Below are 9,858 nucleotides of genomic sequence, written 5' to 3'. Positions count from 1 at the left end.
CACCCACATACTGGTACATACCAGTATAGAAACATATCTGTATTCCACTGTGCCAGTGATTGTCAAACTATGGCCCTTTGGAGGGCGACCCATGACACAGAGGAAAGGTGTTAACTTTCTGTGAAGATGATGATCCTGGAGACTTGTCATTCTTCTAGCAGCAGAGATTAACACAGCAGACAAATATCACATGCTTTGCTACCCACATATGCTGCAACTTGTAGAGAAACAGGGACACTACAAACACTTCTAACCACAGGAATTCTTCATTCTCCCTATTTTCTAATTGGATCGGTTTTTAGTAAGGTGATTGAGCTGCCTGTTGAAGTCCTTTTCTGACTACCAGTGACATATTGTTCCTCTATTCCAAAAATCCTAACTCTGTACAAAATCATCCAATTCTCCTCCTTAGTACAGTCTGTTCCACCTGACTTTTCTCCACACAGGTCCCATGAACTCCAGCATGGCATTTTTAGGTGGCTGAGGACGTTTCCTCCCTTTTCTATGAGTAGGAAAGCTTGTTGGATCCAGTCTATTATATGTGACCTTTGGGGCAATTTAGAAATGACCTGAGTTTGAATAGTCTAAGGAACATTGACTGATGTACATGGAGAATGCTTACCAGAGTATGATGCTTCTGAAGTTTAAACTTGTGCATTTCATAGAAGCATAGAATCATAGAGTTGGAAGGGACCTCTAGGGTCATCTAGTCTAACCCCCTGCGCAATGCAGGAAACTCATAAACACTTTCCCCTAAATTCACAGGATCTTCATTGCTGTCAGATGGCCATCTAGCCTCTTTTTAAAAATCTCCAAGAAAGGAGAGCCCCCCCCCCCCCAAGGAAGCCTGTTCCACTGAGGAATTGCACTAACAGTCAGAAAGTTCTTCCTAATGTTGAGCTGGAAACTCTTTTGATTTAATTTCAACCCATTGGTTCTGGTTCTACCTTCCGGGGCCACAGAAAACAATTCCACACCACAGGGTAATATTCTTTGGTTTGCAGTCCCATGATACCTCGCTGTGGTCTATAGCCATCCAGGATGTATAGCAGCAGAGAATAGAGGTCTACTAAATGCTTTGTCAGGAAACTACAGAATGGCTGTAGTTTCCCTACATGTGCACACCCAGTACACTATATACCAGTGGAAGTACACACATCAAACATGTGTGTTCTTATGTGCTATCCATGTAAAGAAAATGTCAACAGCGTGAATCAATAAGAAGAATAGATACAGTGATCTTTTTGTTTCATTGACCATATTTATGCCTCTAGAGGAGAAGCTGGAGTTGAAATCACAACAGGCAGTGTATGAATAATAATAGCAGGACTTCTGAGCACTCTCTGTTAAGTGCATCTCTGTTACTTCTGGAAGACTTGTTGTAGGATATTATCTAGAAAGTTTCCCTTTTTTTGAAGCTTCAGACCATGATTTTATTAGACCTCCTTGCTGTTTGCAAGAGATGAAGTATCTGACCACACAGTGTGTTTCTTATGCCAGGAGTCCAACAGGAACCCAGTGATGACTACTGTGATTCCAGCAATGAAATTTGGCACTGACTCGGTGTTCATGCAGCTCCATCCTGCTTCCCTTGGTACTACTAAAATTGTCTAGCCTGCCAAGTACAATCTGCCTTCCAAGCCCTGCGCTTTGTGCCCCCACCTTCAGAGGTGAGGAGGGTACTGCCCCCAAACAAGTCTTTTTCTGTGGTGGCACCTCATTTGTGGAACATCCTTCTTCTTGAGACTTGTCTGCTCTCTTTGAGGCCAAAATGTTTGTTTTTAGCCCGGCTTTTAATTAACAGCTGGATCTTTTACCAGCATTGACTTCTAGTTTGAGAAAAGCTATGCATGATTTTTATTCTCTTCCTGGATTTGTAATGCTGGGCTTTTAACAGCTGATTCATTGTTAACAACATTTATGATTTGTTTATGTTTTTATTTTGCTGTACTTTGCAAGCTGCCTTAACCAGGTTCTCTGGAGAGGTGGCATAGCAGTTTTTGAAATAAATACAATAAAACCTCACTAATAGTCTCTGACATTGATTGTCTTACTTGCCTTCCTAAACATGATGAGTTAAGGCTTCCTCTGCACCCACTTTGATAGGCCAACCTGTTATCCAAATGGTCTACCAGGGGTGGCCAATGGTAGCTCTCCAGAAGTTTTTTACCTACAACTCCCATCAGCCGCAGCCATCAGCCATGCTGGCTGGAGCTGATGGGAGTTGTAGGCAAAAAACATCTGGAGAGCTACTGTTGGCCACCCCTGGATAGAGCCCCACTTTAACATCAAGATTCACCCTGGTATACACGGACTGCAAGGTCTTGCATTATTCCTTTCCCGAGCCTCTTTTAAAACTTATTTCTCCTTCTCTGGTCCAGTTTGGGTAACACAAGCCACTGTTGACTAGGGTGCCACTGCTATCATGCAATATAGTGTTGTAAGATCTTGTATGGCACTTTGAAAGTTTTAGTTTCCTAGTTTTTTTTTAAACCCCATTTCTGTGGTTTTCTGCAAGCTTGGGCATTGCCCCAGATTTGTAAAAATATTTCCCCTTTCTGTATATGGCACCACTGATACAGACTTTCTTTTTTAAAAAAAATGCTCAAAATCCAAGATCAGAATTAGATACCTGATATTAGATACCTGTTATTTAGAAGTAGTGTGGGGCTTATAAAAAACAAGTGTTCATTCCTTATACTTCTCTGCTCCCCTCTGATGAGATGGCCTCCACTGTGTCATTCCTTATACCCATTTGGGCTCTCTGGACATCAAATGTGGACTGCTGGGGTCACTGTGTATTCTTCCTGGTGTCAGAACCTTCACCTCCATCTCATCCAAGTCTTCTACTTCTGGCGAAGAGCAGTCAGTGCCTTAGTTCAGGACATGCTGTAACACTGAAGATAAAAGACTGACCCTGGGTCATTCTAAGACATGAAAAACCCTGCTTTGCAATTTGGTTTGTTGTGGAAGGGGAGCTATTAAGGTTGCCAACTGGACAAAGAAAAAATAATTTCCTTTACTAGGATTTTAATAGGTGGAAGTGGGCAGCTGAGGCTTTTCATTGCACTGAGCAAAATAGCATCGCCTGGTGTTTGCTGAAGATCAAGCTGATATTAAAGGGGCAACTAGGTCAGTTTGAAAGTTGCCAACCATAGGAACTTTTGATTAGCGCAAGTTCATGACAAGGGAAAAATTGGAACAAAAGCACTCAGAAAACCTGGGAAAACAGTGATCAGAAAGTGAACTGATTGCTGAAGGGAGGAAAATCAATGCAGAATGAAAAAGAAAACCCAGTGGACATGCATGATGACGGCGAGGGTAAACATCTGTGTGGAAGTGGGCAGCTGAAGCTTTTCATTGCATTGAGCAAAATAGCATCAAAGTCAGTAATGTCTATTCAGACTGGTAGTGGTTCTCCTGGGTCTTCACCTGATTCTTTTAGGTGGAGATACTGGGGACTGAACCTGGGACCTTCCATGTACCAAGCAGATGATCTACCAGTGAGCCATGCCCCTTCCCACAAATATAAGGAAAGTTAGGGTTTTATGGCCTGTTACACTTCCAGTTTCAATAACACTGTCAGGAACATCAGTTATCCGCCATGGATGCAAAAGCTGGCCACTTGTTATTTAAGGCACCTGTACTACCAGCCAATGATTTGCAGTTTTTGGCAAGCAATGTCTGAAACCAATACAGTGCCAGAGAATGTGCAATTGGTGATGAACAGGACTAGGGCCAATATACTATTAGCACATTGTCTGTACCCCCAATTTTGGGTTATTATCTGAAGGTATCCATAGTAACAATTGGAATAGGGGAGAGGAGCTGAAAGATCTCAGGGACTATGCAAGATCAGAGAGAAGGATAAATCAACAATGGCTATTAGCATCCTCATTTAAGACATGCAAAGGAGTAGGAATAATTGGCCAAGAGTAACAAGGTCACTCATATATCAAAAGGAGAAATAATTGCCTAATACTGAAAATTGTGGGTCAAGAAAAAGGGAATTGGAAAAGGGAAGTTTTTTTAAATGTCACTTTGCTTGGATTATGCTCTTAAGTAATGTTCCTGTTTGAGAAAGTTGTTGATAACCCTTTATTTATTCAGCTCCTGTTGGTTGTGAAAATATCAGAAGTTTGTAATTGAGGGAGGTAGGGAGGAAAGAGCAGAACAAGTGCTGTGTCTATGCCTTATGCCTATATGAGTTCCTCAAAGGAGATGGCTTCCATCATGGTGTTCCTCATGTATGGCTGGGTTCTCCTACCTTTGGTTGCAGTAAGTGACGGTAAGGATTGCTCTTTTCTATCAGTGTAGCTGACTGGTTCACTGAACCCTGCCTTCAATGAATTCTGTTAACTTCTTGTCCAAAGTTTATCTTTGACCATTTTCATCCATCAAGATATTGAGGTGTCTTTGGCCTGGCAATTCTTATTTTCTTAACATGCAATGGCATGTTTAATAGACAAATCAATTGTGTTTTCTTTCATAATTTCAGATGAGTTCTAATTAATCTTATTAGCCATATTGCAAGAAATGTTGAGGTCTAAAAAGATCCCATAAACATATAAACTGCTTTGCTGATTTAAAATTAATGTTCCAGATGGTCCTTGGAATGAGACAAAATATGCTTCTTCTGTTCAATGATCTGGGGTAGAAAGACAGAGGCCATTTTCCCACTGACCTTACCCCGGAGCGACGTCCCTCTTCACCGCGCAGCGTCTGCGCGGATTTCCCACCAATTGCTGCACACAACCAGGAAGAGCCGCGGCTTTTGCGTCGCAGATGTAAACTGGTTTTTAGTGGTTTACATCTGCGACGCAAAAGCCGCGGCACTTCCTGGTTCTGCGCAGCAGTTGGTGGGAAATCCGCGCAGACGCTGCGCGGTGAAGAGGGACGTTGCTCCGGGGTAAGGTCAGTGGGAAAACAGCCATCGAAAGCAAATGGAATGGGAATCTGAACTTGTATAAGAAAGGAAATCTGCACAGAGAAGAGAAGGATACTTGTGTACATGGAGATTTCAGCATCTTTGGAAGAAAGGTGGAAAGATATTCAAGGAATCATGGATCTGTTGAGTTGGCAGACAACTTGGTGGGCGAGACACCAGGAAAAAATCCTTTTATGGCTAACCAGGTATTAGTTCTTGGGAACTGCAGTGCAATGAACACCAGCCAAATTAAGGAGCTTTCTAGCTGATATTAGGGTTGGATATTAGCCAATTTTCCCCCACTCATCTCACCTAGTCTTTCTCTTTACTACAGCCTCACCCCGTCCTACATGGTTTTTGATCATGCAGGTCTTATGATCTCCAATATAGCCTTTCTCACAAGAGTTCAGCTTGCATCCAATTAATCTGGAGTTACTGGTGAATACACACATGATAGTTTCTCAAGTCATTAGTATCATATGCATTGGCATAGCTGTTCATTGGTTAGCTCAACTTAGAATGCAGCTTCTTCTTTGTATAAAACAATTTTATTCCAGTAACATATGGTAACAATCAATTCTTGCATTATTAATTACTTCTTTTTATCTATCCCATATATTACTTTTCTAACCCCTCCTCCCCCCGTTACTTGACCCCCGTCGGTGTTGTATACTTAAAATACTAATATTTAAAGGTATCCTTAACTAATAAAACAAAAATTTCTATTTTTCTTTTTTAAGACTTAATCATTATCAAAAATTGTCCAATGTCCTTTTATTTTCCACTCTTTTTCTATATAACTTCTAAACTTCTTCCACTCCAACTTAAAAGTTTCTAGATCATAGTCTCTTAAAATTCTTGTCAATTTGTCCATTTTACTCCATGTTATAACTTTTATAATCCAATCCCATTTCTCTGGTATTCTTTCTTGCTTCCACAACTGCACATACAAAGTCCTAGCAGCTGAGAGCAAGTACCAAATTATAGTTCTATCTTCTTTTGGAAATTTTTCCATATATAATTCCAACAGTAAAGTCCCTGCAACTTTCTTGCTTTCATATCCCAAGATCCTAGATATTTCTTGTTGAATCATCTGCCAATACTTTTTTGCTCTTTCACAAGTCCAACACATATGGTAAAAAGAACCTTCATGTTTTTTACACTTCCAACATCTATCTGGCATCTTATTGTTCATCTTTGCCAACTTTTTAGGAGTTATATACCATCTATATATCATTTTAAAACAGTTCTCTTTAATACTACGACATGTTGAAAGCTTTATAGAATTCTTCCAAAGATATTCCCAAGTTTCCATCTGTATTTCTTTATTTACATTAATTGCCCACTTAATCATTTGAGATTTCACTACTTCATCTTCTTTAGACCATTTCAAAAGCAGTTTATATAGTTTTGAAATTAATTTTTCATTATCTCCAAGCAGAACTATTTCCATTTCTGTTTGTTCTTTTCTTATTCCTTCAGTTTTAATGTCTTTTCCCACCAAACTCTTTATTTGTTGCATTTGAAACCAGTCATATTTATTATTCAACTCTTTTGCAGTTTTCAGCTCTATTTTGCCACCTTGTATTTTTAATAGCTGATTATATGACACTCTCTCTCTCTCTCGGCTTGGCTTCGCAAACGAAGATTTAAGAAGGGTGCAATAGTCCACGTCTGCTGCAGGCTCGCTGGTGGCTGACAAGACCAATGCGGGACAGGCAGGTCCGGCCACAGTGGCTGCAGGGAAAAGTCTGATTTAGGGTTGGTGCTGTAGCAGTGCGATTCTTCCTCAGTCTCCTTTTGTCCTCAAGACCAGCTATGCGTGCGTTCTCAAAGGAAGAGACAGCCTGGTGGATGGTGTGTCTCCATGCTTTGCGATCTGAGGCTAGGTCAGACCACTGGTGATGGTTGATGCGACAGGTGCCAAGGGATTTCTTCAAGGAGTCCTTGTACCTCTTCTTTGGTGCCCCTCTATTTCGATGGCCGGTGGAGAGTTCGCCATACAGGGCAATCTTAGGAAGGCGGTGGTTTTCCATCCTATAAATATGCCCTGCCCAGCGCAGCTGCGTCTTCAGCAGCAGTGCCTCGATACTGGTAACCTCCGCCCGCTTGAGGACTTCAGTGTTGGTCACAAAGTCACTCCAGTGGACGTTGAGTATGGTGCGAAGGCAGCGCTGATGAAAGCGCTCGAGGAGTCGCAGGTGATGACGGTATAAAACCCACGATTCGGAGCCGTAGATGAGGGTTGTCATCACAACCGCTTTGTAAACATTGATCTTTGTGCCTTTTTTTAGATGCTTGTTGCTCCACACTCTTTTGTGCAGTCGGCCAAATGCACGGTTTGCCTTTGCCAGCCTGTTGTCAATCTCCTTGTCGATCTTGGCATCTGAGGAGATGATGCACCCCAGGTAGCTGAACTGCTGGACTGTCTTCAGAACTGATTCACCCACAGTGATGCAGGGAGGGTGATAATCTTCCTGGGGTGCAGGCTGGTGGAGAACTTCTGTCTTCTTCAGACTAACTTCTAGGCCGAATAGCTTGGCAGCCTCTGCAAAGCAGGACGTCATATGTTGCAGAGCTGATACCGAGTGGGAGACGAGTGCATCATCATCAGCAAACAGTAGCTCTCGGATGAGTTTTTCCATTGTCTTGGAGTGGGCCTTTAGTCGCCTCAGGTTGAACAGGCTGCCATCGGTGCGATAGCGGATGTAGACACCATCGTCATCATCTAGATCTACTGTGGCTCTTTGAAGCATCATGCTAAAGAAGATCGTAAAGAGAGTTGGCGCGAGAACGCAGCCTTGCTTTACACCTGTGCCTATTGGGAAGGGCTCCGAGAGGTCGTTGCAGTGTCTGACTTGGCCTCGCTGGTCTTCGTGTAGCTGGATGATCATGCTGAGGAACCTTGGGGGACATCCTAAACGTTCCAAGATTTGCCACAGGCCTTTCCTGCTAACGGTATCGAAGGCTTTGGTAAGGTCGACAAAAGTCACATACAGAGCCTTGTTCTGTTCCCTGCATTTCTCTTGGAGCTGCCTGAGAACAAATACCATGTCGGTGGTGCTCCTGTTAGCTCTGAAGCACTGGCTCTCTGGGAGGAGTTCTTCTGCAATGGTGGGAACCAGTCTGTTCAGGAGTATTCTGGCAAGGATTTTGCCTGCGATGGAGAGCAGGGTTATCCCCCGGTAGTTGGAGCAGTCTGACTTTTCCCCTTTGTTCTTGTATAGGGTGATGATGATTGCATCGCGGAAGTCCTGTGGTAATTTGCCTTGTTCCCAGCAGGTGGCAAGTACTTTGTGAAGTGAGCTATGTAGTACTGTGCCCCCATGCTTCCAGATCTCTGGTGGAATTCCATCAACTCCTGCTGCCTTGCCACTTTTCAGTTGCTTGATGGCTTTAACAGTCTCTTCTAGGGTGGGGATCTCATCCAACTCTGTTTTCACTGGTTGAAGTGGGGTGAGGTGGATTGCTGAATCTTGAACTACGCGGTTGGCACTGAAGAGAACCTGAAAATACTCTGACCACCGGTTCAGTATGGATGCCTTGTCTGTGAGGAGCACTTGACCGTCTGCACTACGCAACGGACTCTGAGCCTGATATGATGGACCATATACTGCCTTCAGGGCTTCGTAGAACCCTCTTAAATCACCAGTGTCTGCACACAGCTGGGTTCTCTCTGCAAGCTTGGTCCACCAATCGCTTGCGCTGGAGGTTGCTACATGCAGCGCGAAAGGTTGCTTTTTTCCCAGGACAGGAGGGCTGAGCAAGATGTGTTTGGTAGGCAGATCTCTTTTTTGCCAGTAAATCTTGGATCTCTTGATTGTTCTCATCAAACCAGTCCTTGTTCTTCCTTGTGGAGAACCCGAGGACTTCTTCAGAGATCTGCAGGACGGTAGTTTTTAGGTGTTCCCAGAGTGCTTCTGGAGAAGGGTCTGTGGGGCAACTGGGGTCCTCAATTCTTGACTGGAGTTTTGCCTGGAAGGCAGCTTTAACTTCGGCTGACTGGAGACTGACAACCTGAAACTTCCTCCGAGGGATACCTCCTCTCCTGGGTGTGGGTTTAAAGTGAAGACGGAGATTGCAGCGTACAAGACGATGATCCGTCTGACATTCTGCACTGGGCATTACTCGGGTGTGTAAGACATCTCGAAGGTCTCTCTGGCGCACCAGAATGTAGTCGATAAGGTGCCAGTGCTTGGACCGTGGGTGCATCCAGGTTGTCTTCAGACTGTTCTTCTGCTGGAAGATAGTGTTGGTGATGGTGAGCTGGTGCTCCATGCAGAATTCTAGCAGGAGGCGCCCGTTGTCATTGCAGTTGCCAATGCCGTGTTTGCCAAGTACTCCTTTCCAGGCTTCCGAGTCTTTACCTACTCTGGCATTGAAGTCGCCAAGGATGATCACCTTGTCCTCTGTAGGGGTCTTCCGTACGAGGTTGTGTAGATCAGCATAGAACTTGTTCTTTTCTGCAGGATCTGCTTGAAGGGTTGGGGCATACACACTGAAGAGTGTTGCATGCTGCTTGTTTTGAAGTGGGAGGCGCATGGACATGATGCGATCTGAGTGACCTGTTGGCAGGTTTTCGAGTTTGGAGGCAATGGAGTTCCTGACCATGAAGCCAACGCCAGAAAGGCGGCTCTCAGCCTTTGACTTACCTGACCAGTAGAGGGTATAGCCAGCACCGTGTTCTTGAAGACTACCTTCCTCAGGGGAACGGACCTCACTGAGAGCTGCTATGTCGATATTCAACCTGAGAAGTTCGTGGGCAACTAGAGCAGAGCGTCGTTCAGGGCGACCACTGTCTACTGTGTCAAGCATGGTTCTGATGTTCCAACACGCAAGCTTTAGTCTTTGCACACTTTGTGAGGCAGGTGCATGCCTTTTCTTTGTTGTTATTTTTTGACCGCAAGTAAGGATGCCCATTGACCGCGGCT

Source organism: Heteronotia binoei, chromosome 15 (genome assembly GCF_032191835.1).
Source record: "Heteronotia binoei isolate CCM8104 ecotype False Entrance Well chromosome 15, APGP_CSIRO_Hbin_v1, whole genome shotgun sequence".
Lineage (NCBI taxonomy): Eukaryota > Metazoa > Chordata > Lepidosauria > Squamata > Gekkonidae > Heteronotia > Heteronotia binoei.
This window is presented reverse-complemented; position numbering follows the sequence as displayed.